The 27,768-nt window shown below is 38.9% G+C and overlaps 1 pseudogene; it reads right to left on the reverse strand.

Annotated features, from left to right (window-relative positions):
- Nucleotides 1–3,723: 3,723 nt before the first annotated feature.
- The window catches only part of LOC136243967 (notchless protein homolog 1-like), a 53,141-nt pseudogene continuing 29,096 nt past the window's right edge, over nucleotides 3,724–27,768 (reverse strand).

The following is a 27,768-nucleotide window of genomic DNA, read 5'->3' on the forward strand; positions in this document are numbered from 1 at the left end:
CAAGTACACAAAAAAATTGGAATTTTCAACTAGAGTAGGGACCATAACACATCGATAAAAAGTACTGAAACAAGTTGAAATAGTCCATGATATTAAATCACAGTAAATGTTATATCCCTACTGTGCATTTCCATTGTGGTATCTTGAGCACAGTAGGGATATAACACTTCTTTTTGTTTTATTGTGATTTAATATGCACTACTTCAGCTTGTTTCAGTACTTTTTATCAATGTGCTATGGTCCCTACTCTAGTTGAAATTTTTTTGCGTACTTGTTTGTTAACTTTTTTCGTAAAATAAAATTATTATGACTGGTAAACCCATGTATACCACATCAAAAGAAAGAAATGGTGCCGCGTCCCAGCTATCAATTATTGTCTGAAAAGTGAAGTATCCATTATGCTTCATTGTCAACTATGTTCAACCCGTTACACAGCATTATGAATCAACTTCAATCAAGAACTTTTTGAAAAGCATCTCTGCAATCAAAGTAGCCCCTATGAAAAATATGGACAATTTCAGAAGCCATCATGTGCTACTGTCAAATTGACACTTTTTGTTGTCAACAAAGATAAATGGTACACAAAGGAGGACACTGGTACAGTAAGTCCAGCATTGTACGTACTGCGGTATGCCAAAAGGTACTTCTCAGGCCAAAGCGACGTCGAACAGTGAAAAATCTAGCCCGTAGCCTTAGCCGTTATTGAGTTACGCTTGCCTGAAGGCATCAGTCAGTCACTAGAAAATTCCATTTAATAATTTCTTTTAAAATTCCGTAGCAACTTGTTGAAAGTGTTTCAGGTCGATCTGAAGGCTTGCTAACCAACACTGCTTCATCATCATCAGGAAAAAGTGAGGCTGGTTTTTGGGTGATGTTTTTCATGAGCCACGCCCACACCTTTGTGGTCCCTACTAAACTGTATGATTACAGATGCTTACAACAGCAGTTGTAACTTACAAACACAATGATATACAGAGTTGCAACTTGTACCATCATGTTTATCATGAATGGGGGAATCCTATGATATCCATGAAGAAAGATTGATCATGTACGATCACTCTGACATGATGCAAACAATGCCCATAACTCATGTATCACATCAGTCTACTGCAACAAAACAAAGTTTCAAACACCCTTGAGTAGGCAAATAAGATATCAAAGCTTTTACTGTTAGACTCTTTCTTCACAAAGAAAAAAGCATTTTAAAACTTTAATACACAAGTATTCTACTTGTTGCACCATTATGCCAGGTTTTTGCAGATCCAGTCACAAATGATTCTGAATGAAACTTGAAATTTTTAAGCAGTATTACAAATGAACCAAATCCCAAAATTTTCTTATTTTACTAAAATGTTTTTGGGGAATCAGCTCAACACACGAGCATACTTAATCCAATATCTGAATGTGTTACTGTATAATACTCTCAATAGCAGCTTGACATATTATATTGAAATACGTCAAGCGATTAACCAATAGAATTAGTATTACACTTGTTTGTCAAGGTCCCTTGACAAAAATCTATAATACTAATTTGATTGGCTAAATTAGTGTGGTGTGTTTATATTAGAAGTGAATGTCTGATTTGACAACTATTGTTACCATAGTGATAGATGCCCCAAAGGTATGACACAATATAGTTACTTAGCAACGGTTGCTAGGTAACCATTGCTAAGGTAAAAGTCGTTTTGAGACCATAGCAACGGTTGCTAAGTGTGATTGATTTTTTGCAGTGGTTATTTTTTGAATTTCTGTAACAGTTGCTATGGTTGTCGGATTAATTTGTAATAGGACGGATGGCTGTGGTATTCGGGATTAATAATTTTCGCATTGTAAACAGGAAGGAAATAGTGCTCGGCTTTGCCTCGCACTATTTTACTCCTTCCTGTTTACAATGCTCGCACTATTAATCCCGAATACCACAGCCATCCATCCTATTACATATACATATAGTCAGCTAGTAATCTTATTGTTTTATAAATCCCTACATTCAGTTGAGAGCCATATTCTACTTTTTTTAAATTAGGACATTTGCTCAGTGGGTCACATATTATAATGTGTATGGCAACACGTCATCAAAACTGACAAACCACAGCCCATGAAGTGATGCCAATAAACATCGTAGCTAAAAGAACATTAAACAATTCATTGTACAGTTCCAGTGGAAGTTGTGGTAGTTCATATTTTAGCTACATATCTGTAAAATTCAAGACCACCTGTATGTGACATAATTCCTTCATATGTTGTCTGCTGCTAATACATATTTCATTTATTTCAAATTATCCACAGACTACAGCTGGAGATCACCAACTATCACATCACAGGTTCAGTCACTCATAATAATGGTACTACAGTGGTGGAGGCATCAACCAGAGAGTTCTGTATAGCAAGACACTTGTACAAGACAACTGATGTGTCAGCCAGTCACAATATTGGTAGGGTACTAGCTCATTGATGTTTTGAGACTGGAGTGTATCGAGTGTTGTGGGAAGAAGACTGGACCATCAAGAATAATCCTAAGGTACTGTACATGTGTGTGTTGGTGTACACACTAGGGCTGGAATGAAGGTCAAACTTTAACCTCCCATGCCAAGCTTCTTTCTAGAAAGCTACCAAAGATTATGTCATGTTAGTAATTAATGATCATAGTCGGTGTACACCCATATGGTGTCACGTAGGGCTGCACCGATTCTAGTATCATCGGGCCGATACTGCTGTTTTCATGAAGTATCGGAATTGGCCGTTATATTGTTGCAGATACCGATTCTTATCACGTGCGGGAACAAAATAACTTTCGTTTGTACATGTACTTGCTTGTTTTACTACCACAGTGGAATCCTAAAAGCATCAAGTGTAGCACTAACAACTACCAGAAAAATTACTGATCTATGCTGAAACCTACGTGTGAATATGCTTTACTGAGAAAAAGATCGATATACTCTAATAGAACAGTCAATAACTCTAATAGAGCAATCAGGTAGAAGTGACTGTTTCAGTATTAGAATATTATGAGTGCCATTATATTATCTACTTCTCCAGAAGAATACTAGAATATCCACTGGTTTGCATTTCAGTGACTTCCTTCTTTGCAAATTTTGATTGGCTACTTCATTATAAATATGAACCATACTGAAAATGTGTACAAGAATACCATGAAATGCACTATATAATAAATCTGTGCACTATGAAGTAGCTACTTTAAGGTACTTGGTATCGGTACTTGTACTTGCAGATACTTCCCAGCTGGGTACTTGGTATTTGAAGTATCGGTAAAAAGTGGAATCGGTGCAGCCCTAGTGTCACGCTTTGTTGTAGCTATAGTACAGTTTCTAGTAGATTGCAAATGTGCCACAAATTTGTCAATAATAGTTGTATGCCCATGGCTTTTGGACTGATTAGTCATACCAGTATCCATGGTTACTAAGCTTTGGAGGCACCTTTGAAGGTGCCTCCTAGTACATACGGGTAAGGGGGAGTGTCTAATACGATATTAAATTATCAGTTGTGTTCTATCTCACTAGGTAGTGTCATTCATCAGTGGTGTGAGAAGTGAGGGACTACTATTGAATGAACCAAAATTTAGTGAAAAAGAAATGCTGTAAATACATCAAGATTTTATAATACATGTCATCAAAAGTATTTATATGAAATTACAAACACTTTATTTACTAGTACAGTAAAACCTCACTTAGCAGTGACCTCTCAAATAAGACCATCCTTCAATGATTATATTAAAGATGGTCTCTGTTAATGAGGTTTCACTGTACTTCGTACTCAATTAATAGTTAAAATATTCATTATCATCTTCTCCATCTACACAAGAAGACAACATGGTCACACAATATCCACACATGATAATTGCTCACATTTTAATATGTCTATCTCGTCCACCACTAGCCACTTGTTCCCCATTAGTACTCCAGTCAACACTAAACACTTCATCAACATGACCTGGTAGATCCATCAGTAACTTCCTGTTCTTAATATCCCACACCTGTAGGGAAGGATGGGTAATGAGTGGGTGGGGCTGATGATGCAGGTCACCTTTAGTGTACTATCTGAACTACCACTACACAATAACCTGCTGTCTGCTGACCAGGAGATCTGTATGGTAGGGAAATGAAGAGTAGCTAAGAGTTAAGTGAAATATATGCACACATGTTTAGTACAATGTTTATGCTAGGTAATCATCACTCGCAGCTGTTCTAGACTGAAGGGACTTTTATTGTGCTAGTACCTGTATATGACACTTGTAAACCTTGTAAGTTGACATCTTCAAATATGCACACATACAGTGGAACCTCTCTTAACTAACTCCCCAAATTAAGGACACAATAGAAAAACCTCCATAATAAGTCTGGTTAATACATTTTTTACCTTTGAAAGAGGAAAACCTCTATATTACAGCAAAAAGTGGCCCGAGTCCCAAATTGTCCGTAATAAAGAGGATCACAATTAGGGCTGAGCAATAGTATCGATAGTGCGATATATCGCGATAGTGATATGATAGTTATGATAAGCTCAGGTCTGCATTAAAATGGTATTAACAACCCTTCTATACTGTTTTACAGTTAGTATTACCAGCTTTTTTATAAAAGGAGTGGCCTGTAAAAGCTATACCAAAAGTCCATATTCATCAGCCACCCACGCAGTTAATTAACAAATGTGACCAGATCTGTGAAAACAGGACATAATCACATATTTTTCGAATTGCTCTTTATTAAATATTTATAATCTACTTAGCCAAATGTACCCACTGGCAAAGTTTCAGCTCCACATGCCAATAACTTTGGGAGTTACAGCCCTACAAAGTAGCAACAACAGAAAAATCGATTTGTACAGCAAGTATAGGGAAAATAAATTACAGGCGCTTACAAAAACGGTTGTAACTTATCAACGGATTGAGGTACGGAGCTACAATTTTCACCATCGTGTTCGCCATGAACAGGGGAATCAATTACTGGGTACGTTTATCCTTTACTCACTCTTCTTCACTGCATACAAAGACAAAATTCGTGAAGAAAAATCGATCGCGTATGATTGCTTCAACGTGATGTAAACAAACACTCATAACTTCCGTACCCTTGGGTCTACTGCAACGAAACAAAGATTTTCCAACTCCTCTTGAGCAGGCAAATAAAATGATATCCAGGATTTTATTGTTGGTCCCTTCCCTCAATAAAAAACAGGCGTTCAAAAAAATTTACGGAATTTTTTTCAATAAAACGTAAGTATTTCACCCAATGTATTCAATGCTTTATACTGTAAATTTAGGCTTGTGTGATTATGTCCTGTTTTCACAGATCCGGTCACAAATGTCCTGTGCATGCAAAATAACTTTCTATATGACTGCAAATCATAGCTATACAACTAAGACTTTGTTAAGAGCAAAGTGTTTCATAAACTATCGGGATAGTATTCACTATCGCGATATTTAATGAGGAACTATTGTGATAGTAAAATTTACTATTGCTCGATCAGCACTAACCACCATACTAGTCCAGCTCACCTGATATACAGCACTGACATGACCCCTCAAACTGGTGATGTACCTGTATGGTGTATATACTAGTAACATTACTAGTGTAACTATCTCCTCACTGACTTGCCCGTCCTGCCATCCCATAACTTCACTGACTTGTCAAATGAAGCACTAGCAATGAGACAAGCATCAGGAGAGAAACTGACTTCATTAATAAGTTGTTGATGACCTAAACAATATCATAATAGTATCTGATGTTAGTGAGCACTCAGAGGCCATCATGTGATGATATACTGCTACATGTGAAATGCCAAACATGGCAACTAGTGTATGGCACACTTTTGTGTTGGGAGAAGGCTTGTGATGGATACAGCACGGAACTGCAATGCACACTTTAAAACACCCGACATCATTACTGAGGTCATGTGTGATGAATTTTCTTACTAGTTGCACTGACATGTGACCACACATACTTTTATGGCCAACTGTGACCCTCCAAATGGGAAATTTTAGGTTAGTGTATATAATAAGGTCAACTACATGTTCTCCAGTAAGTGCTGTTTAAATAATATTGTATTTCACTGTACTGTACCTAACTGTCATTCTAGCCAATGATTTCTTGCCGATGGATGGTTGCCTTAGGAACAGTGTAAAGTCATCAGATCCTGACACAAGTAGCTCTTCACTGATCACTTCCTAATATGGTAATAACCAATGTACCATCAGTACCTATTACTGGTGCTCACCTTCAACTTGTCATACCTTGTTAATGACAACTGGTGGAGGTCACCTGTGTAGTGTAGAGATGTAAATTATGTAATGCTAAATAAGATCATTACATATCAATCAAGGGAGTCTTCTGCATTCATTGACACATACAGTAGTACTGTTAACATCATGACAAACCAAAATGGCTTCAAGACATTTTACCGATAAGCACAGATATGTATGAGGTCTATAATAGGTCATACAACAGAGAACTACCACACAATACCTTCTGGTTTAGATAGTCTGTCATTAGCTGGTTCATATGGTCCAGTCCTTAACACATAGTCAGTGTTGAGACATAGTGTGTTCACCTGACAGGAGCTCATATGATCCAGTTACTACTACATGTACACCACTAACCCAGTGACCACATCCTGATAGTGACCATGTCCTGATAGTGACCATGTCCTGATAGTGACCATGTCCTGATAGTGTCCTACATAATATTCCCTACGGAAGGGGAAATATGTCAACTCTGTAATGTGGGTATGGATAATTAATACATGCACACACACTCTACACATGCATACACTACACACACATGCGAGTGCGCAAACACACATACGCACAAACATACACACACAAATACACACACTCACATCACGGTCTCTCCACACTTTCACAGTCCTATCTTGTGATGAGGTATATATCAGTCCCTCTCCTCCCCATTGTACACAAGTCACTGACTGACTGACTGTGACCAGTTAATATCATCACTGAATGAGCTAGCCTTGTACTATCCTATAGTGTGGAGTACATACACTACTATCCTATAGTGTGGAGTACATACACTACTATCCTATAGTGTGGAGTACATGCACTACTATCCTATAGTGTGGAGTACATACACTACTATCCTATAGTGTGGAGTACATACACTACTATCATATAGTGTGGAGTACATACACTACTATCCTATAGTGTGGAGTACATACACTACTATCCTATAGTGTGGAGTACATACACTACTATCCTATAGTGTGGAGTGCATACACTACTATCCTATAGTGTGGAGTGCATACACTACTATCCTATAGTGTGGAGTACATACTCTACTATCCTATAGTGTGGAGTACATACACTACTATCCTATAGTGTGGAGTACATACACTACTATCCTATAGTGTGGAGTACATACACTACTATCCTATAGTGTGGAGTACATACACTACTATCCTATAGTGTGGAGTACATACACTACTATCCTATAGTGTGGAGTACATACACTACTATCCTATAGTGTGGAGTACATACACTACCATCCTATAGTGTGGAGTACATACACTACCATCCTATAGTGTGGAGTACATACACTACCATCCTATAGTGTGGAGTACATACACTACCATCCTATAGTGTGGAGTACATACACTACTAATAATACATACAGTATACTATTCATTGTGTACTATACAATCTTGAGTTATTGTGTTCTGACACTGACCTTAGATGAGTTGGCCAACAAACGACAGTCAGGATCCCTACCAGGAATTATGTACCATAAAATATTATGTAATTATCAATGCACAATATAGTGTATACACAATAAACAGGTTGTTATGTTTGCTGTACACAAAGTGCAAATGTTACAGTAGTTGTTAGACCTATTATATTATAGTAGTTTTTCACAAGTAACTAATTCACTATACTTTCCGTTGGCATCAACAGAACGGTAGAACAGAACAGAGCATCGACAGATCCATTGAAGACACAACGTCTGCATATGAGCTTACTTACTTACTTACTGATGCATTGGTCTTCATGACAACCATGTTATCCACTGTCTGTGGCCACTTTGGGATTCCCTAATTGCTTGCCAGTTACTGGGTCCCATATACACACCTGTAGATATAAACTGATAACAATTGTATCATGGTGTGTAGAAGAGGGTCATATTTTTCACATAAGGATTGGATATGTCTCACACTGTGTATGTAGTAGAGTATGTAATACTGTGTATAACTGTGTAGTAGTAAGAGTATTATTAAGGGTGGTAGAGGGAAATGAGGTGGACAACTTCACACATTTCACTTACCTTGCTAGCTTTACATCCTGATGCAATCTTCTTACCATCTGGTGACCAGGCAACACTGAGGATCCAATAGAAGCGAGCTGTGTGTGTGTGTGTAGGATGAGAGAGGGAGATAACCAACTCTTTGGTATGTACATTATATGTATAAATAACAACTAAGGTAGCGCCAAATTATGCTAGCTGTGCAGTGACTATTCTGAGCATTACGGGAATAATTGTGAACCACAGAAAATTTGACAAGGACAGAGGAGTATTGACAAGATAGAACGTTGCATCTAAAAGCTACATGATACACACAAATGCTAGGATCTGTGGAAATATATACTCAATGCCACTGCATGTTTGCAATTGATAGTGACCTCCAACAGGCAATACCTTCCAATGTCAAATACAGACCTTGATATACTCATTGACTATCCATCTTTTAATTGACTTTGTCCTACTGGAACACAGCACCATCTTCAGAAACAGACACACCAGTGTGACTGAACATGTGATTGACACAGTGCCTGTTAAAGTGCATGTCAAACTCATTCTATTTCATCAAATGTGTGCATATCCAACTACAGGTAATAGTAGCTGTACCTAGTAATAGCACTTGGTGTACTCCTGGTATCTTTGTGCCAAAGGTAAATGGTGAAGTGTGCATTATGCTGATTTCATCAGCTGAACAAGACCACAAAGAAAGACTGTATACAGTGCCAAGAGTGGATAGACTTTTAGAAGCAGAAGTTTCATATAGAGAGTACAGGATTCTGCCCACACTGGTCGGCAGTGGTTAAGTACCTCTAAAAACCAACCAGTACCTTCTTAAATCTGACCAGTACAATTCTTACATATATCACTGATACACATACAATATATGGTACCACCCAAGCGCAATGTCGCACACACAACCTTGCTTGAGATTTTTAAAATTGCTAATTAAGGGGTGTGGTAACTGTTTCGCTCGCAAGACAACATGGTAGCTATTTCGTTCATGAGATTGTGAGTGAAACAGTTGCCACATCTCTTAATCAGTGATTTTTAAAATCTCAAGCAAAGTTGCATATTCATTTGAAAAGAAGGGTACTCAAACATGAGCAAACGTGTTAAATGTGGTTGGCTTTTTCACTGAAAAAGCATTATCAAAAGGGTATCTTGTGGGAGAAATATTTACAATTGCCATAATAGCTCTTTAGTGTACCATTAAAATACCTGCCAATTCTCTGTCCAAACTACCTAATGCTTTAGCAGCATTTTACCGTATATGTACAAATTTTCGAGGGACGTAATTTTCGCGGATCAACTGATTTCAGGATTTTCACGGTTTATTTTTGAGAATCACTCGTTTTTCACTGAAGTTACCTCTATAAAGCACAGAGCTAATCATGAATGCCCCTGACAATTGTTAATTTTCGAGGATGAAAATTTCGCAGAAAGCCAAGCAACCGCGAAATCACAAAAATTATGTTCTTCAAAAATTTGTACATGTACGGTAGAAGTATCACAAACAGTACAAGCTCAAAGAGCAAATCTCCTGTGTTTCGGGTAGTAAATATACTTTTAGAACCTCCAAAGTTCCCCAGTTTGTCGCAAAGAGTGTTCAAGTCATTTCAACCAATACAGACAATGATGATTGTAGCTGACTATACTAGTCCACCTTTTGTCACAAAGTCAAGTCTTCCACTACTCAACAATAGTCAGTTATTGATTGTGGAACAAGAGGAACACTCACAGCTCCTACTGTTCATGTAACTACATACCAAACATGTCACTACTGAACTGTCCTCCTTATGAGATCCTGTTTAACTGTCAGTGGCTACCTAACCATTACTGATCTATCAGTCTGACTACAGTGAGGAGCTGAGGAGAAACCTCTTTCAGTAAAATGAGATAACAGCAACATTCATAAAGGAGTATAACCAGTTAGCCCCTGGACAACAAGTCCTTCTGGCAATGAAGCTTGGATCATTATAGTAATAAAAGGATTACCAACTAGAATATTGGTGGGTGCATTCATTTGATGTGGACTTAGCATTCGGCAGTGCCTACACAGAATACCATGGTGGAACAAGACTGTAGAACTCTCCTGTTTAACTCAGACATAGTCAACTCATTCTACATTAGACATCATCTCCTCCACAACTAGACCACATCATGTGACTACTGGACAAGTTGTCAAGACAGTTCAGAGACTTAGCAGGACACTGAGGACTCATAAGAGGCACATGATAACTGAACTGTTTGCATTAGTGTTAGGCAGTATACCAAAAATACCATATGTCATGGTATTTTCATCAAACAGTCTGAAAGGTATTGACTTTCAAATATACCAGAAATATTGGAATGAGTGTAATGTGCTATAAGGAAAGCCAGACATCAGATGTTGGCATTTAATTAAGTAATGTGTTAATGGTTTGGATGTGACCACAAGACCAGCCTAACAGTAAACTGTGAGGTTTCAGGTTACAACCTAGTGCCAGCCTACTTGTATCAACCAGGGGTGGCGGAGAAGGGGGGAGGGGGGTTGTAGCCCCTGTCAAAAAGATTATGGAGAGGCTTAGCCATCCTGAGCCTAGCTCAATAGCATCAATAATTCGAGATACTCTAATAGAGCAGTCACAGTATTCTTCAGAGGAGCAGTGTAGCAAGCTATGTACATAGTTATAAATAAAGAGATGTAGTTGATGGAGGGAAGCTATTGTCAGCAGGTAGTTACCTTTTTTCTTTTGGTCTTCGACTTTCAGCTAGGCCATGACATCACCAAGCTAGACCCCAGCCCCCCTTAAATAAAGGTGTCCCATCCATCCCTGGTATCGACTGTATAGATGTTAGTAAAATGCATTTATAACCTGTTAGCCACGAGTAACTTTTACTTGCCCAACTTTGGATAGTAACTACAGATTAACACTTAACTGTTGTTATTACAAATAAAGCAATACCAGGTTGATTAAAAGTGTGTTATTAGTTGACTGCCAGGATACAGTGAAATACCAGATACCGGGGTATTTTCTCAATGCTGAATACTGTGATCAAAAATGCCATACCACCCAACACTAGTTTTTTAGTATATACTATTGTACATAACAATTATAAATTTAAAAATAAAGTAGGAATCCAAGCGATAAAAAGTAGTGAAACAAGAGATGAACGATGGTAGCTATTACAGCGTAGCTTAGTGGGAAATCCCTACTTTGGCATGGTATAGCCATTATTTTGTGTTCAATGCCAAAGTAGAAATTTCCCACCAAGCTATGCTGTAATAGCTACCATCGTTCATCTCTTGTTTCACTACTTTTTATCGTTTGGATTCCTACTTTATTTTTAAATTTATAATTTTTAATATACTAGTTTGTTTAGTTTTTTTGTTAAGGCATACAGCTAGCTATAAACATGTGACTGTTCTATTAGGGTGACTGCTGTGTTAGAGTATTTCGAGTCATCCTGCAAAGATGTGCATTTGCCCAAATAGGGGCGTGGTTTCTGTCGATTATAGAGTATCTCGAGTCAGCCTTCCAAATTGAAGGTGTGTGGTCACTGAAATACAGCTTGTGCAAAAGGGGTGTGTCATCGTGGTTTCAATCAATAGATCGACAATGCGTAGAATGAAGAATGGATGTGATCCTGTGACCTATCGTGAAAGCTATCTAGTACCGGTACCTCCGTACAGTAGCCTTTGTCATATAGATTATAGCTATAAGTAAGGAATATATAATCTATTCCTCCGTGCAGTAGCATAGTCTAAGCGCCTTAAATAATCTTGTGGCGTCTATTATGCTGCATAAAGAAAGTGTTGATATGGAAAATCAATGCCTCGATATGGTTTCATTGGATGAAGAAAACAAGCAGCCTGATTGAAGATAAAAGAAAAGACAAGGCGCAGAGGGCACATACTCGTCGGAACCCCAAAAGGCACATCCCACTGGTGAGTTTGTTATTGGGGCGTAAAATGGTGGCCTTGCACTGCTTCGTTTGGCCTCTAAGCTTGCAACTGTGGTCAGTCAGTCAGGCAGTCAGGCAGTCAGTCTAAAATTCCAAGTTTTGGCGATTTTTAAAATTCTGCATCTGGCCACCTGTAAGCGTTTTGTTGTATTTAATGCTGTTTATGTATTATATAGACTAGTACTATTCCGTAAAGGTGATTTTCGTCTCGTAAGATAACTCTAGGATGGTTTTTTAAAGGCGGAATTTGGGTGGCACTCAAAAATTTCACCTGGATTCGTACCGTTTGATTAATGATTTGTATTATACAGCTATGGAGACTATTATATGATTGTATCCTTGTTATACACAGTGTCTACCATGTGATCTGTATCTTCAACACATGTACACAGTACACACTATACTATACACACCTTTACAAACATGATGAGGAGTCTCAGTATTGGTATCCCATAATCTAACAGTACAGTCACCTGATCCACTAGCTAGACCCCTGTACAACATATGATAAGTTATATGAACACGCACACACACACACACACACACACACACACACACACACACACACACACACACACACACACACACACACACACACACACACACACACACACACACACACACACACACACACACACACACACACACACACACACACTATACTTACAGTACACACATAGATACACTTGTACGTCCTTTGCAGTAATTGGTTTTAAAAGTGTAATACTCAGGATGGAGCTGGACTGTAATTACAATCACTAACTGAGAAAACCATACATAACCATGGAACAGGTAACTACTACACAATACTTTGATATAAACAACTTGATAGCTTTAACTCCCGTAGTAGTCAGTGTAATGGTGTAATAATCAGATAATGTATACAAGTACACAAATTTTTTTTGGAATTTTCAACTAGAGTAGGAAGAATAGCACAACAATAAAAAGTACTGAAACAATCTGCAGTTAGTGCACGATATTAAATCACAGTAAAACAATAAGAAACGTAATATCCTTACTATGCATTTCCATTATGGTATCTTGAGCACAGTAGGGATATAACACTTCTTATTGTTCTACTGTGATTTAATATCATGCACTACTCCAACTTGTTTCAGTACTTTTTATCGATATGCTATGGTCCCTACTCTAGTTGAAAATTCTGAATTTTTTTTGTGTACTTGTTTGTTAACATTTTTTGTAAATAATTTTATTATGACTGGTAAACCCACGCATATCGCATCTTAAATGGCACAGCGCACTGTAGCTATTTATATATCAGTTATCGTCTGTAAAGTGAAGTATCCATTACACTTCGTTGTCAGCTATGTTCAACCCGTTACACAGCATTTTGAATAAAGAATTGTTTGAAAAGCACCTCTACAATCTATGCATACCGAAAGAAAGAAAGAATGGTGCCGCGCACCCTGTTATATCAATTATCATCTGAAAAGTGAAGTATCCATTACGCTTCGTTGTCAGCTATGTTCAACCGGTTACACAGCAGTACAAATCCAGAACTGTTTGAAAAGCACCTCTGCTATCAAAATAGCTACTATGACAAATACGGACTATTGCCGTTACAAAGGGAAGCCATCACGTGCTATCGCCAAATTGACACTTTTCGCTGTCAGCAAAGATGAATGGAACACAAAGGATGTTGGTAAGTCTATGAAGAATGCATTGTATGTACTGCGGTATGCCAAAAGGCACCTGTTGGGCCAAAGCAACGTCGAACAGTGAAAAAATCAAGCCAGTAACCTTAGCCGTTGTTGAGTTACACTTGTCTAAAGGAATCAGTCAGTCAATTACTCAGTCAGTAGAAAATTCGGTTAAATAAACATTATTTTAAATTCCGTAGCAACTTGTTGAAAGTGTTTCGGGTTGATCTGAAAGCTTGTTTCGGCTTAGTTTTACCTAACCAATACTGCCTCATCATTGGCAGGGAAATTGAGGCTGGTTTTTTGGATAATGTTATTTCATGGGCCACGCCTACTCCTTTGTGGTCCCTACTATACAGTACTATCGTACTGTATGATATGTATGTAATTCTGTTATCAAGATAACTTTTAACAGTGACCTGGAAAAAGCTACACGTATTGCACGATATGATACAGAAGTACACACACATCTATTTTACACATAAACTTCCAACATTTCATACATACACAATGTCCTACACACACTCACCTTCCATCAGGACTAAATGATACTGCTATGACAGCCTCACTGTGACCTGTGTGTAACAACAGGAACATAGTAATCACTATCAATATGAAGTGCTCTTTAGTATACGAGTTCATAGTATGAACTTTTAGCTGTAGTAATAGTCTAACTGGAACACCTCTGAAACTCCTCACAAAACGTGGAGATGTTTACACCTAAACACATGACATGATAGTCCCAGTCCAGCATAAACACCCTTCATTCAGATTACGGTATACTGTGTAGGCCACTCCAAATAAATTCTGTTTCCCTTCCACCGCCTACATCTCTTTACTGCTAGGGTTCCACCAATACAGAAAAATACCTACCGATCTGATACAGATACCGATACCAATAATTGCCATACACTTTACACACTTCTCAAGTTAGCTATATGTGACTGCTCTATTAGAATATTTTATTGTGCAGTGACTGTTCTATTAGAGTATTTCGATCTTTTTTATGCAAACATCGTAAGTAGCAGTTGCTCAATGTTTAACAAAGCAATTCCTGCACCTTTTATGCTAGAATAATGCTCAACACTATTTCCAGCCGGTTGTACCTCACGTTTTGCTAGTACATTATTTATGATGATAGTTATGATGATGATGATTGGTACGAGTGGCCATTTATTGGTATCGGAGTACCTAAATAACCGATACTGATCGATATCAAAAGCTCAATATCGGCTCCGATACGATACCGATCCGATTATCGGTGGAACACTATTTACTGCCACCACTAACATGTTCCATTATTCTGTATTCTTCTATTATTTTCTGGTTATTCTTGTATGCTGTACAGACTCAGTAAAAACCATCTTGTATGGGTGTCAGCTCACATGACAGTGTGCTATCAAGTCAACACAAATTCACACTTTGTGCCATTCCTGCAACTTGTATGATCAAGGTACAAGCTAAAGTATGCTATCATGCAGTTTGCTATAGTTGTGCCAGGCAAATAAAAGCTGCTAATCTCATAATGAAATAGACTGCTTACCTGCATGCAAATATATTTGGAGTGGCCTTAGCTGTTTCTTGAAATACACCAGTACATAAAGTGAGCTACACATTCTATGGAATGAACAAGCATATACTATTGCACACACTACAAATGGACATACACACAGACAGACATACCTGGCATACTACTGGTACACCTCGTACCTGCTTGAACCTTAAACCTGGCCTGTGGTTGGTATTGTATCTCAACCAGCTTCTCTGTTTGGACATCTTCTAACCGTTCCAGTGTCTCTCTCCTTCAGGCTCTTGTCTACTGATGATCACCAACAAAAAAATTTATAGGAGATCTTATCCTGTGAAATAACAAATTGAACTACAATAACAGCAACCAAGTTTGCTGAGTCTGGCAAATACAGACACACAGCACATGGGCAATTCCATGAAAATGTCAACCAAGACCTTAAAAGTGTATTTGGAGTAAATCCTACTGTGTCATTTTCAAGCTAGATACATGATGTTCCCTATTATACTGTTTATAGCCAAATATGGTCAACAGACAACAACATATGGTTCCTTCTTTAATAAGCATCATGACATCTAGTGACCTCACACTTTACTGGAACTTTGTGCTATTTCACAACATATGCCTCCTACAGTCAGGAATAACCAAATATTTTATTACCATTACATTATGTTTAGATCAGTTGTACAATACATGTAGTTGAAGGGGCCATCCATAATTATCAGCATTTTCACAAGCATACAGAGAGTACTCTTTTTACTTACCCCGTCCCTCCTACCAAAAAGCGTACTATAAAAATGTTGATGTGATAGCTATTATATTTTTATGGATACATCTACCTGCTAATCCTCTGACTTGTCAAAATGTAGGCACTGAAGAATGTTGATTATTTATATCCCTACTGTGCTCAAGATGCCATAATGGAAATGCACAGTAGGGATATAACACTTCTCATTGTTTTACTGTGATTTAATATCATGCACTACTCCAGCTTGTTTCAGTACTTGTTATCGATGTGCTATGGTCCCTACTCTAGATGAAAATTCTAAATTTTTTTGTGTACTTGTTTGTTAACTTTTTTTGTAAATAATTTGTTAGATAATTTTGTGAGTTATTTGTTCGTAGGAACTTTTAATGTTGTTTTATGCTCACGTGAGATAATAAGTCAGTGATTGATCATACACGTGTAAGAAAGTTGTTAAATTCTAGAAACGAAAACGAACATCTGGCGCCCAACGTGGGGCTCGAAGGCACGAATCGAAGACAACTACCTTGATATTAGTCCGGAGACGACGACATACCGAACTGGCACACCGTCCGACGAAGCAGAAGATTGAAACAATGAGGAGAGAAACTGAGAGAAAAACAACAAACCCACTTTCATTCACTGAACAGCCTTCACAGCCGATTCTGATCTCAATTCTAACCGCAAATGAAAACGTCTGGTACCGTGGCAACATTCTTAACGGTACCCGTGAAGGCAAGCGCACGATTCGATTGAAAGTATTGTTGTTGTTGTTTTTTGTAGAATTCGAAGAAGACTCGAGAATTGTGTGACATGTCAGAGGACGAAGCATCTGCACGTGCGCTCGAGAGAACACGTGCGCTCGAGAGGTGGTCATCGCGGTGTCGTAACGAAACTTATCCGTGAAGCAGAAGAGATAATAACAGCCGCAACAGGGCCTTTAGACGCTCCAGGAAGAAACAGAGTTAATGCTATCAAGCAACAGTTGGAAGGAAAGCTCAAAACTTTAGAAGAATTGAACAAGGAAATTTTAGCTAGCTGTGATCCTACAGTCATTGTTACTGAGATTGAGGAATCAGATGCCATTGTAACCAAGGTGATTAGTTGTAAGCTTAAAATAGATGAACTCATAGCCGTAACTAGTAGTGCAAGTTTCACTTCATCTGAGACAACTGTTGCTTCACCCGTTAACCCATTGACCCATTCAAAACCTCGATTGCCGAAGCTCACTTTGCCCAAGTTCAATGGAGATGTTACTAAATGGACTACCTTTTGGGACTCCTTTAAGTCAGCCATTGATCCTCAACTTGCTCCTATTGACAAGTTTAATTATTTGAATAGTCTTTTAGAAGGTAACGCATTACGATGTGTAAAGGGCTTGCAATTGAGTGAAGATAATTATAACACGGCCTTAGACTTGCTTAAACAGAGATTTGGGAAGAAGCAACAAATCATTTGTGCCCACATGGAGGAACTTGTCAAATTGTCTGACTGTAATAATGATCGACCACATAGCTTGTGTTCATTGTATGACCATATAACAGTACACATCAGAGGTCTTGAGGCACTTGAAGTCAATTCTGATCAATATGGCAGTTTGTTGATCCCAATCATTATGTCTAAGCTACCAAGTGAAGTTAGGCTTAAGGTAGCTCGGGAAAACCAAGAAGATGTATGGCAAATCAAGGACTTGATGAAGGTTTTACAAACGGAGGTAGATGCCAGAGAGGCTAGCGAGACCACTAAGCTCAAGTCAGCATCACAGACTGCTGCCAAAAATCATTCACAAAACAGACACAATCATACTGCAGGTGCCTTTGTGTCTCAAAATCGTCCAATCAAATGTGTGTACTGTAATGCACTACATTACTCAGCTTCCTGTGATAAAGTCCGTGATGTGAAGGAGCGTAAGGACCATCTTATCAAGACAGGACGTTGCTTTAACTGTCTCAAGGCAAATCACAAGACTAGGGAATGTTTGAGTACCAAGACATGTAGGTTGTGTCATCAAAAACACCATCAGTCGATTTGTAACTCTTTGTCACAACAAGTAGAGCCCTTTGTCCCTTCTTCCTTACCACCTGTCTCCCTACCAACCGATGGTAGTGTTGCAACCTCTAATAATACCAGTAGTAATAAGAACGCTAAAACTGTTTTGCTACAGACCGCCAGAGCTGTTGCTTACAATCATGACACTGGATCTTCTTCCAGAGTTCGAATTCTTTTTGATAGTGGGAGCCAGCGGTCTTATGTTACAGAACAACTCTGTTCCAGGCTGAAATTGAGGCCAGTTAGTACTGAAAGACTACAAGTTAATACATTCGGTGGTGAACACTTTAAGGCTAAAAGTTGCAAGCTGTACAGAATTGATTTGTCTAAACCTGGAGTTCATGAATGCCACTCGATAACTGCCATAGGTTATCCTACCATTTGTTCCACCTTGCCTTCAGTAACAGCTGTGGGAGAGTATACACACTTATCAGATTTGAAGCTAGCAGATTTCTCTGGAGGACCAGATACCGCAGCAATAGATTTGTTGATTGGCTCCGATTTCTACTGGCAGTTTGTAACTGGAGAGGTACGTCGTGGAAGTGCTGGTCCCGTGGCCATACATAGCACACTTGGATGGCTTTTGTCTGGCTCGATCAACCCCACTCAAGTAACCGCAGCAATAGATTTGTTGATTGGCTCCGATTTCTACTGGCAGTTTGTAACTGGAGAGGTACGTCGTGGAAGTGCTGGTCCCGTGGCCATACATAGCACACTTGGATGGCTTTTGTCTGGCTCGATCAACCCCACTCAAGTATCCGGTGAACACTTTAAGGCTAAAAGTTGCAAGCTGTACAGAATTGATTTGTCTAAACCTGGAGTTCATGAATGCCACTCGATAACTGCCATAGGTTATCCTACCATTTGTTCCACCTTGCCTTCAGTAACAGCTGTGGGAGAGTATACACACTTATCAGATTTGGAGCTAGCAGATTTCTCTGGAGGACCAGATACCGCAGCAATAGATTTGTTGATTGGCTCCGATTTCTACTGGCAGTTTGTAACTGGAGAGGTACGTCGTGGAAGTGCTGGTCCCGTGGCCATACATAGCACACTTGGATGGCTTTTGTCTGGCTCGATCAACCCCACTCAAGTATCCGGTGATACCTGTACACATTTGATCTTGGCTACATCCAACGTAACTAGTATTCCTGAAGTTCAGGATCCAGTCCAAGACATGCTACGAAAGTTTTGGGACACTGAGTCAATCGGAATAGTGGACACAGAGCAAGAAATGACAAATGAATTTTCGAATCACATACAGTTTCATGAGAATTACTATGAAGTTTCGCTACCGTGGAAGGAAGGACATTGTGACCTCCCTAATCATTTTTCCTTGAGCCTTAATCGATTAAGACACCTTCAACACAAGCTACTAAGAAATCCGGACCTTCTCACAGAGTATAATCGTATCATAGAAGAACAACTCCAGAAGGGCATAATTGAGCAAGTCAATGCACCAATTCCAGGTCAGTTTGAGAAGTACACACTTAACAAGAGAGGTGAGTCGGTACATTACTTACCTCATCATGCTGTTATCCACCGGGAGAGAGCCACTACTAAAATTCGAATTGTTTATGACGGTTCAGCCAAACTCAACGAGTCTGAGCCTTCTCTTAACGAGTGTCTTCAAACTGGTCCCAACTTAATTCCAAAATTATTTGATGTTCTTCTTCGATTTAGAGCCCATCCTATAGCCATTACTGCTGACATTGAGAAGGCCTTCCTTATGATAGGCGTAGCACCTAAGGATCGTGATGTACTTAGATTTCTGTGGTTTCAGGATCCCTATAAGCTGGATAGTCCCATACGTCAATTTCATTTCACTCGAGTAGTGTTTGGCTTAAGACCATCCCCTGCATTGTTAGGTGCAGTTATTCTTCATCACCTTGACAAGTACAGTAGCATAGAACCTCAGTTAATTGAAGGGATAAAGAAAGGGCTATATGTGGATGATCTTATTACTGGTTCTGATAGTGTGGCTTCGGCCTTTCAGATCTATACCAGAGCTAAACAAATTATGAGTGAAGGTGGACTTAACTTACGAAAATGGACAACAAATTCACCAGACCTTCTAAAACGAATAAGACAAGCTGAAGAGGCCCATGCTGGTAACAATGGTAGTACCCTGACATCAGTATCTGAAGAAGAGCAAACTTATGCTCAGTCCCACACAGGGTTAATGAACCCCACTGAATCTCAGCCACACAACAAGCTCTTGGGTGTCTTGTGGGATAGTAAATCAGATGAGCTTCTAGTCGACCTGTCAGAGTTGGTACGCTATGCCCATAGTCTTCCAATGACCAAACGATCAGTTCTTAGGGTGAGTGCCAAGATATTTGACCCTTTAGGGTTACTCAGTCCATTTGTTGTTAAGCTGAAACTGTTGTTTAGAAATTTGTGTTCTGAGAATGTCAATTGGGATGATCCAGTAGAAGGGGAGATTCTTAATAAGTGGAAGTCATTGATTCAGGAGTTCGAGTCTCTTGGTCAGACAAGGTGTTATTTTGACAGTTCCCGTGTACCAATCTTGTTTGAATTGCATGGGTTTAGTGACGCGTCGTCTCAAGCATATGGCGCTGTAGTTTATTTCAGAACAGTTTATGATGATGGGAGCGTATCATCAACTTTGGTCTCTTCTAAGACACGTGTTGCTCCAGTGAAGCACCAAACAATCCCCCGACTAGAATTGCTTGGAGCACTAATGCTTACTAAATTGGTCTTGACTGTGAAGAAGTCACTTGATTCCTTACTTAGTTTAAACTGTTACTATTGGACCGACTCCACAGTGGTGCTATTTTGGATCAGAAACCACAAACCTTGGAAGCAATATGTCAGTCACCGGGTGAATGAGATTAGACGTCATTCACTTTCAGAAGAATGGAATCATTGCCCTGGGTCTGTCAATCCGGCAGATATGCCATCACGAGGATTAAAAGGTTCTGAACTTTGTGATAGCCAGCATTGGTGGATTGGGCCTGAATTTTTGTGCAAGCCACAGTCCGAGTGGCCAAATACCACAAGTCTTAGCAGTGTTGAAGAAGCTAACCTGAAATTAATCAAGGAGGTGCCTGTCATTTCACATTCCTTGGTCGTTTTGAGTACACAGTTTAGGCTACATGATGTGATTGACTGTGAAAGATTTAGTAGTCTGCTTAAGTTGCTAAACACTACTGCTTATGTATTTCGGTTTACAAGACTGTTACGTAATCAAATCCGCAGCAATGCTTCTTCAAGAGTTAGTGGTTGTTTGAGTCCTACTGCTGAGGAGATAACAGAGTCAGAATCTTATTGGATAAAATCTATACAAGGAGACTCTTTTTCAGCAGAAATCAAGCATCTTGCTACTGACCGCCCAAGTGAATGTGTTCCTCTTGTTAAACAATTTGCACTCTTTCTCGATGGTGGAATATTGAGGTGTAGAGGAAGATTGAATAATTCAACATTGCCTTTAAATGCCAAGAATCCAATTCTACTGCCCCACAATCATCCGTTTGTTACCTTGTTGATTCAGCAATACCATGAGAGGTCAAGGCACAGTGGGGTGAATGATACCTTGACTCTGCTGAGGGAGAACTATTGGATTCTGAAGGGTAAGCGAATTGTGAAACAAGTTATTAGCAGATGTGTAACATGCTTAAAATGCGAAGGACTACCTTATCATGTCACTACAACTCCTGACTTACCAGCAGAGAGGGTGTCTGACGACCCTCCTTTTACCCACATTGGTATTGACTTTGCGGGTCCGCTCTACATCAAAGATAAGTCCTCCAATCAAACCAAGGTGTATGTATGTTTATTTACTTGTTGCTCAACGAGAGCGGTCCACCTTGAACTTACAGAGCTACTTTCGGCTGAATCGTTTTTATTAGCTTTCAGACGCTTCGTTGGAAGAAGGGGATTACCATCAACCATATGGTCTGATAATGTCAAAACTTTCAAGACTGCTGCTAAGGAGATTCAGAAGTTGATTCGCTCCCCTGAAGTGATAAAGCACCTTGCATCCAGCCATATAACCTGGAAATTTATAGTTGAAAGAGCACCGTGGTGGGGAGGTTTTTGGGAACGGATGATCCGTTTAGTCAAACGTAGTTTGAAGAAGTGTATTGGTCGAGCCTCCCTCACCCATGACGAACTAAGTACTCTCTTGGTTGAAGTTGAATCAGTTGTCAACTCAAGACCCCTCACATATGTCTTTGATGATTCAGAGGGCATCAACTACTCACTGTCACCATCTCATTTGATATATGGGAGGAAGGTTGCCAACATTCCAAATATTGGTCACTTTGAGATTGTCAGTACTTCGGAAAGCTTGTCAAGACGTGCTAAACGCCATCAAACACTTCTTAGACACTTCACCAATCAATGGAGACGCCAATACTTGTTAAGTTTGCGAGAAGCTCATTCAACTGCTTCAAGATCATCAGCAGTGAAGTCAGTGGAAGTTGGTGATGTAGTCATACTACGTGATGAATTAACTAAGCGGGCGTTTTGGAGATTAGGCATTGTGACTGAACTTTTAACAGGAGTAGATGACACAACCAGGGCAGCAATTGTCAAGACAGTTAATTCTGACAGGACTCAATTTCTTCGTCGCAGTATCAAACATCTCATTCCAGTTGAGCTGAATACTAATCTTGATGCAGTCAATGATAGTTCGGTATCAACTACTGATGAGGAGCAACACGGTTCTACATCCAGTTCTACACAATCTCGAAGACGAGCAGCTGCTAGCAGGGGAGAGAAACAAAGAAGACTTAACACTAGCAATTAGTTACCTTGTACACCTGTTATCATGTAGAGTTTTTTTAATTGTAATTTTGAGTTGGCTCACTTCCGTGCACCAACCGCCGGGAGTGTTAGATAATTTTGTGAGTTATTTATTCGTAGGAACTTTTAATGTTGTTTTATGCTCACGTGAGATAATAAGTCAGTGATTGATCATACACGTGTAAGAAAGTTGTTAAATTCTAGAAACGAAAACGAACATAATTATTATGATTGGTGAACCCACGCATACTGCATTTCAAATGGCGCTGTGCACACCAATTATCATCTGAAAAGTGACATATCCATTACGCTTTATTGTCAGCTATGTTCAACTTGTTACATAGCATTTCGGATACTTTCACTAACATGGCGGGAAGGAAGGAAGTAGAATACATAAAAGATGCTTCATGCAGCCGAATCTCCCATTATGCATGGTGATGTGAAAATGTGAGATGAAATGATTATGGTAATGAAACTTTAACTTTAAGCTTGTCCTGTCAGACGCAACATTAAAAATCTTAGAGCTAATTTGGTTTCTCCCAAGAAATACCACAAATAACAGATGGACGATCTGTGATCACTGCTGCTTTGGTTTCTCATTCATCAGGATATGCAGCACCTAAAACTGACATGGCATATGTTTCTGTAAAAGCAGACATGCACATTTATGGATAGGTAAGTGTGAGCATGTGAGTGAGAATCTAACAACACACTTCACTTGCTATTTTGTCCACTTGTAGGTAGCTCTTGCAACATACATGGGTAAAGAGGCATATGACAAACACCAAAGTTGGTATGAATACCGTATCATTTATTTGCAGTGTACTCACTATGCGTGCGTGTGTGTGTGTGTGTGTGTGTGTGTGTGTGTGTGTGTGTGTGTGTGTGTGTGTGTGTGTGTGTGTGTGTGTGTGTGTGTGTGTGTGTGTGTGTGTGTGTGTGTGTGTGTGTGTGTGTGTATAACATCGGCTCATCTGCTGTCTGTGTTACAGATCAGGTGTATGGCCCGTAATAAGTACAGCAAATGTCCGTATGCAGAATGTTGGCAATAATCACACCCAAACATGAGTTTTACTGCTCATGGCAAATTGCATCTAACATTGTAGCTTCAATAGAACAACTACCAGATGGTATGATATCAACAGAAGATAAGGTCAGATTGTTCCACAGCACGTTCTTCATGATAATAACAGATGGATGGGACATGAAAGATATTGCGGAATGCTTGTGGCCAGGGCCGTGCCCATCAGGTTATGAATATCATACATGTATTGAAGGTACGATATGCAATGATACATCCCGATACTCTGATGTATGAAAAATTACCGTACTTGCTAAAACATGTAAATGATGTATGTCTGATACTCATGGGTTATTATTGGATATAACACATTTAGGTAAAGAGGAGAATTGGAGACAAGTTACGATCAGTTTTGGCAGTTTCATTATGCACATGAAGTCAGAAAATTTGAAGGTAAAGGATATTATTTAACGTGTATATGTATGTCCTGGAATTCCATTGACAAATGATGTATTTTTTGAAAGAGAAGATGAGGCACACGAAATTTTTAGAAATACCGTAGAGTTTACAATCAATAAGAACAGAACTGTTATCGGTATCAACTTTTGGAACTAAGAGAGCCCAAAGTTTAGAAACTTATGTTGTTGATTTCAACCTTATGACCAAACAGGGATCATCGATATTATTACATGCTAATGTACTTAAACAGATTACGAGTCCTATTCAGCATGGATCTTTGTCACAAGCTGATATTAAGTTTCTCCAGGCTATAGTTCCAGAACAGCTGGCGACAGCATTCCCTTACAGTTGAGCTTAGCAAATGTAGACAATTTTATTGGGATCAGATTATTTTTGGAATGTTATGGATCGTGAGAGAATTGTCCTACCTTCAGGATTGTTGTTGTTATCATCTATATTAGGATATATACTTACTGGTAAATACCCAGATCCTACTGATGAAGAAACCAAAGACCTTGATGTTACCTATTGTTTGGTTATGTCCTATAATGACCTTTGGAATTTAGATACTATTGGAATCCGTGATTCATTGTATGTTAAGGATGATGATAGCGCTTTAGAGAATTTTAACAGCACTGTTTCTTATCGTGATGGCCAATATTTTATAACTTGGCCATGGAAGTCTGATGATGTTAATTTGAAGGAGAATTTTGATGTTGCATATAATAGAATGAAATCTTTGTCACGGTGACAACTCACTGTTACAACAATATTGTGACATAATTAAAGGTCAATGTGAGGCAGGTGTTATTGAGTTGATTGAGGAACAGAAAACCACTGTTAATAACAGGAAACACTACTTGTCCCATCATCCTGTTGTAGCTCCGCTAAAAACAACAACAAAGGTCAGGATTGTATATGACGCATCTGTTAAAGGGAAAAAGGGTGTGAAGGGTCTTAATGAATGTTTACATCGAGGACCAATTACTCTGCCTAACATGTGTGGTATTTTGTTAAGATTTCGTTGTTATTTTATTGCTATTCTTGCAGATATAGAGAAGGCCTTTTACAGATTGGAGTTCAGGAACATGAAAGAGATGTTACTAGATTTTTATGGTTTACGGATCCCACTACACCAAACAAAGTTGAAGGGAATTTGTCTGTGTACAAGTTTCGCTGTGTACCCTTTGGCATGATATGTAGTCCTTTTCTTTAAGAGGGGACATTGAAGTTTCATCTTAAGAAGGAGGGTTCACATACTGTTAAGATTAAAAAATAGCTGATAACATTTATGCTGATAATGTCTGTGTAGGAACTAATTCAATTGAGGAAGCTTTGAGTATTTATGAAGAAGCTAAAAATATATTTGAAAGGGCCTCTATGAATTTGCGTGAGTGGACCTCAAATAGTGAAATATTTCTGAGTTGTTTGCCAGAAAGAGAAAGGACAAAGGGAAACATCTTAAAAGTATTTGGATTAATTTGGAACAGGGAAGATGATGATTTACAAATTCCTAGCTTTACAATGAGTAGTGTCAAGGAAGTTAAAGTAAGTGTTTGTAAGCGACAAGTGCCGAGTGATGTTTCTAGATTATATGACTCTTTGGGTCTAGTCAGTCCTGTTGTTTTGCTTGGGAAGATGTTTTTGCAGAAGCTGTGGGCTCCAAACAAGTTTAATTGGGATGAAGACTTACCACTGTCACTCTCACAAGAGTGGGAAGGATTAACTAGTAACTGGCAGAATTTGTCTAGTTTACAGATACCGAGATATGTTGGATGGCCTAAGAATGATGCTAGTTATCAGTTAGTGGTATTTTGAGGTGCTTCGGTTAAAGCATATGCAGCAGCTGTGTATTTGAGAATTGTTAGTGATGAATCGATAAAGGTGAATTTAATTTTTTCCAAGCTTAGACTTGCTCCATTGGATGCAAATCATTACAGAAATGCTCGTAGACAGGTTACTATACCTAGACTAGAACTTCTAGCAGTTTTGATAGGAATGCGAGCACTGAATTTTGTTATGAATGAGTTGAAGTTGCCAATATGTAACAGAAGAGTTTTTACTGATTCTGAATGTGTGTTACACTGGATACGGTCAACTAAACAACTGCCTGTATTTGTCCAAAATAGATTGAATGAGATTCGAAGAGAAGATCTTACATTTAGTTACATCCCATCTGATCAGAATCTCGCTGATTATGCTACTAGGGGATTAAGTGTTTCCGAGATCACCGATTGTAGTCGTTGGTGGTATGGGCCACATTGGCTGCAATATGACGAGACTAAGTGGCCTGTATGGAACATACCAGACCTTTCACCAGATAAGTTAAAGGAATTTCTTGCTGATCCCCAGAATGTTGGATCTCAAGTGTTATATGAAACTGCCAATCTAGTATCTGAAGGACAAAAGGATTCAACTCTATCTCCATTGGGGATTGATGAGACAAAGTATTCCTCATTGTGGAGGTTACTCTGTATCACTGTCATCCGTTTGAAATTTATTAAGAAACGTGTGTTGAATAAGTGCTCTCAGGAGAAGGGATTACAGAAATGTGCAATTTTGAAGAAAATCTTTAAAGATATGATGGACCAATCAGTATTTTATACCGAAATTCAAGCTGTTTTGCTATTGTGGGCCTATACAGTACAACGTAGGAAATTTTCTGATGTATTTTTTGCCATTCGAAAGGGAGAAATGAATTGTTTACAGAAGCAACTTGGCTTGGAATTAGACGATTTGGGTATTTTGAGGTGCTGTGGACGTTTACAAAATGCTAACTTATCTGAACAGGCAAAGTACCCTAAACTCTTACCAAGACGTGAACATTTCACACAGTTGTTGATTCAATATGTGCATGAACGATTGATTCATTGTGGTGTGTCTCATACACTAGCATCTTTACGACATGAATATTGGATTTTGAAAGGAAGGATGGAGGTTAAGACAGTTCTTTCTCGTCGTTTGGTGTCGACGACAAGAAGGGCCATCATTCAGCCTTCCTAGAATTCCACCATGGCCTAAAGAAAGAGTAGCTCAATCAAAACCTTTCCAATATATTGGGCTTGATTATCTGGGTCTTCTACTTGTGAAGGAAGGTAGTGAAGTAGTTAAAGTTTGGGTCTGTCTTTTTACATGCTTGACCATACGTGCTATCCATCTCGAGTGGGTAATGAATTTGACTCCTGACAAATTTCTTTCATGTTTGAGACGGTTTGTGGCGAGAAGGGGAAAACCACAGTTAATTATTTGTGATAATGCGCCACAGTTCAAGGTAGTCAAGACTGCAATAGATAGACAGTGGCATCAGGTGATGTTGGATGAGGAAGTGAGAC

Source organism: Dysidea avara, chromosome 14 (genome assembly GCF_963678975.1).
Source record: "Dysidea avara chromosome 14, odDysAvar1.4, whole genome shotgun sequence".
NCBI classification, from domain to species: domain Eukaryota; kingdom Metazoa; phylum Porifera; class Demospongiae; order Dictyoceratida; family Dysideidae; genus Dysidea; species Dysidea avara.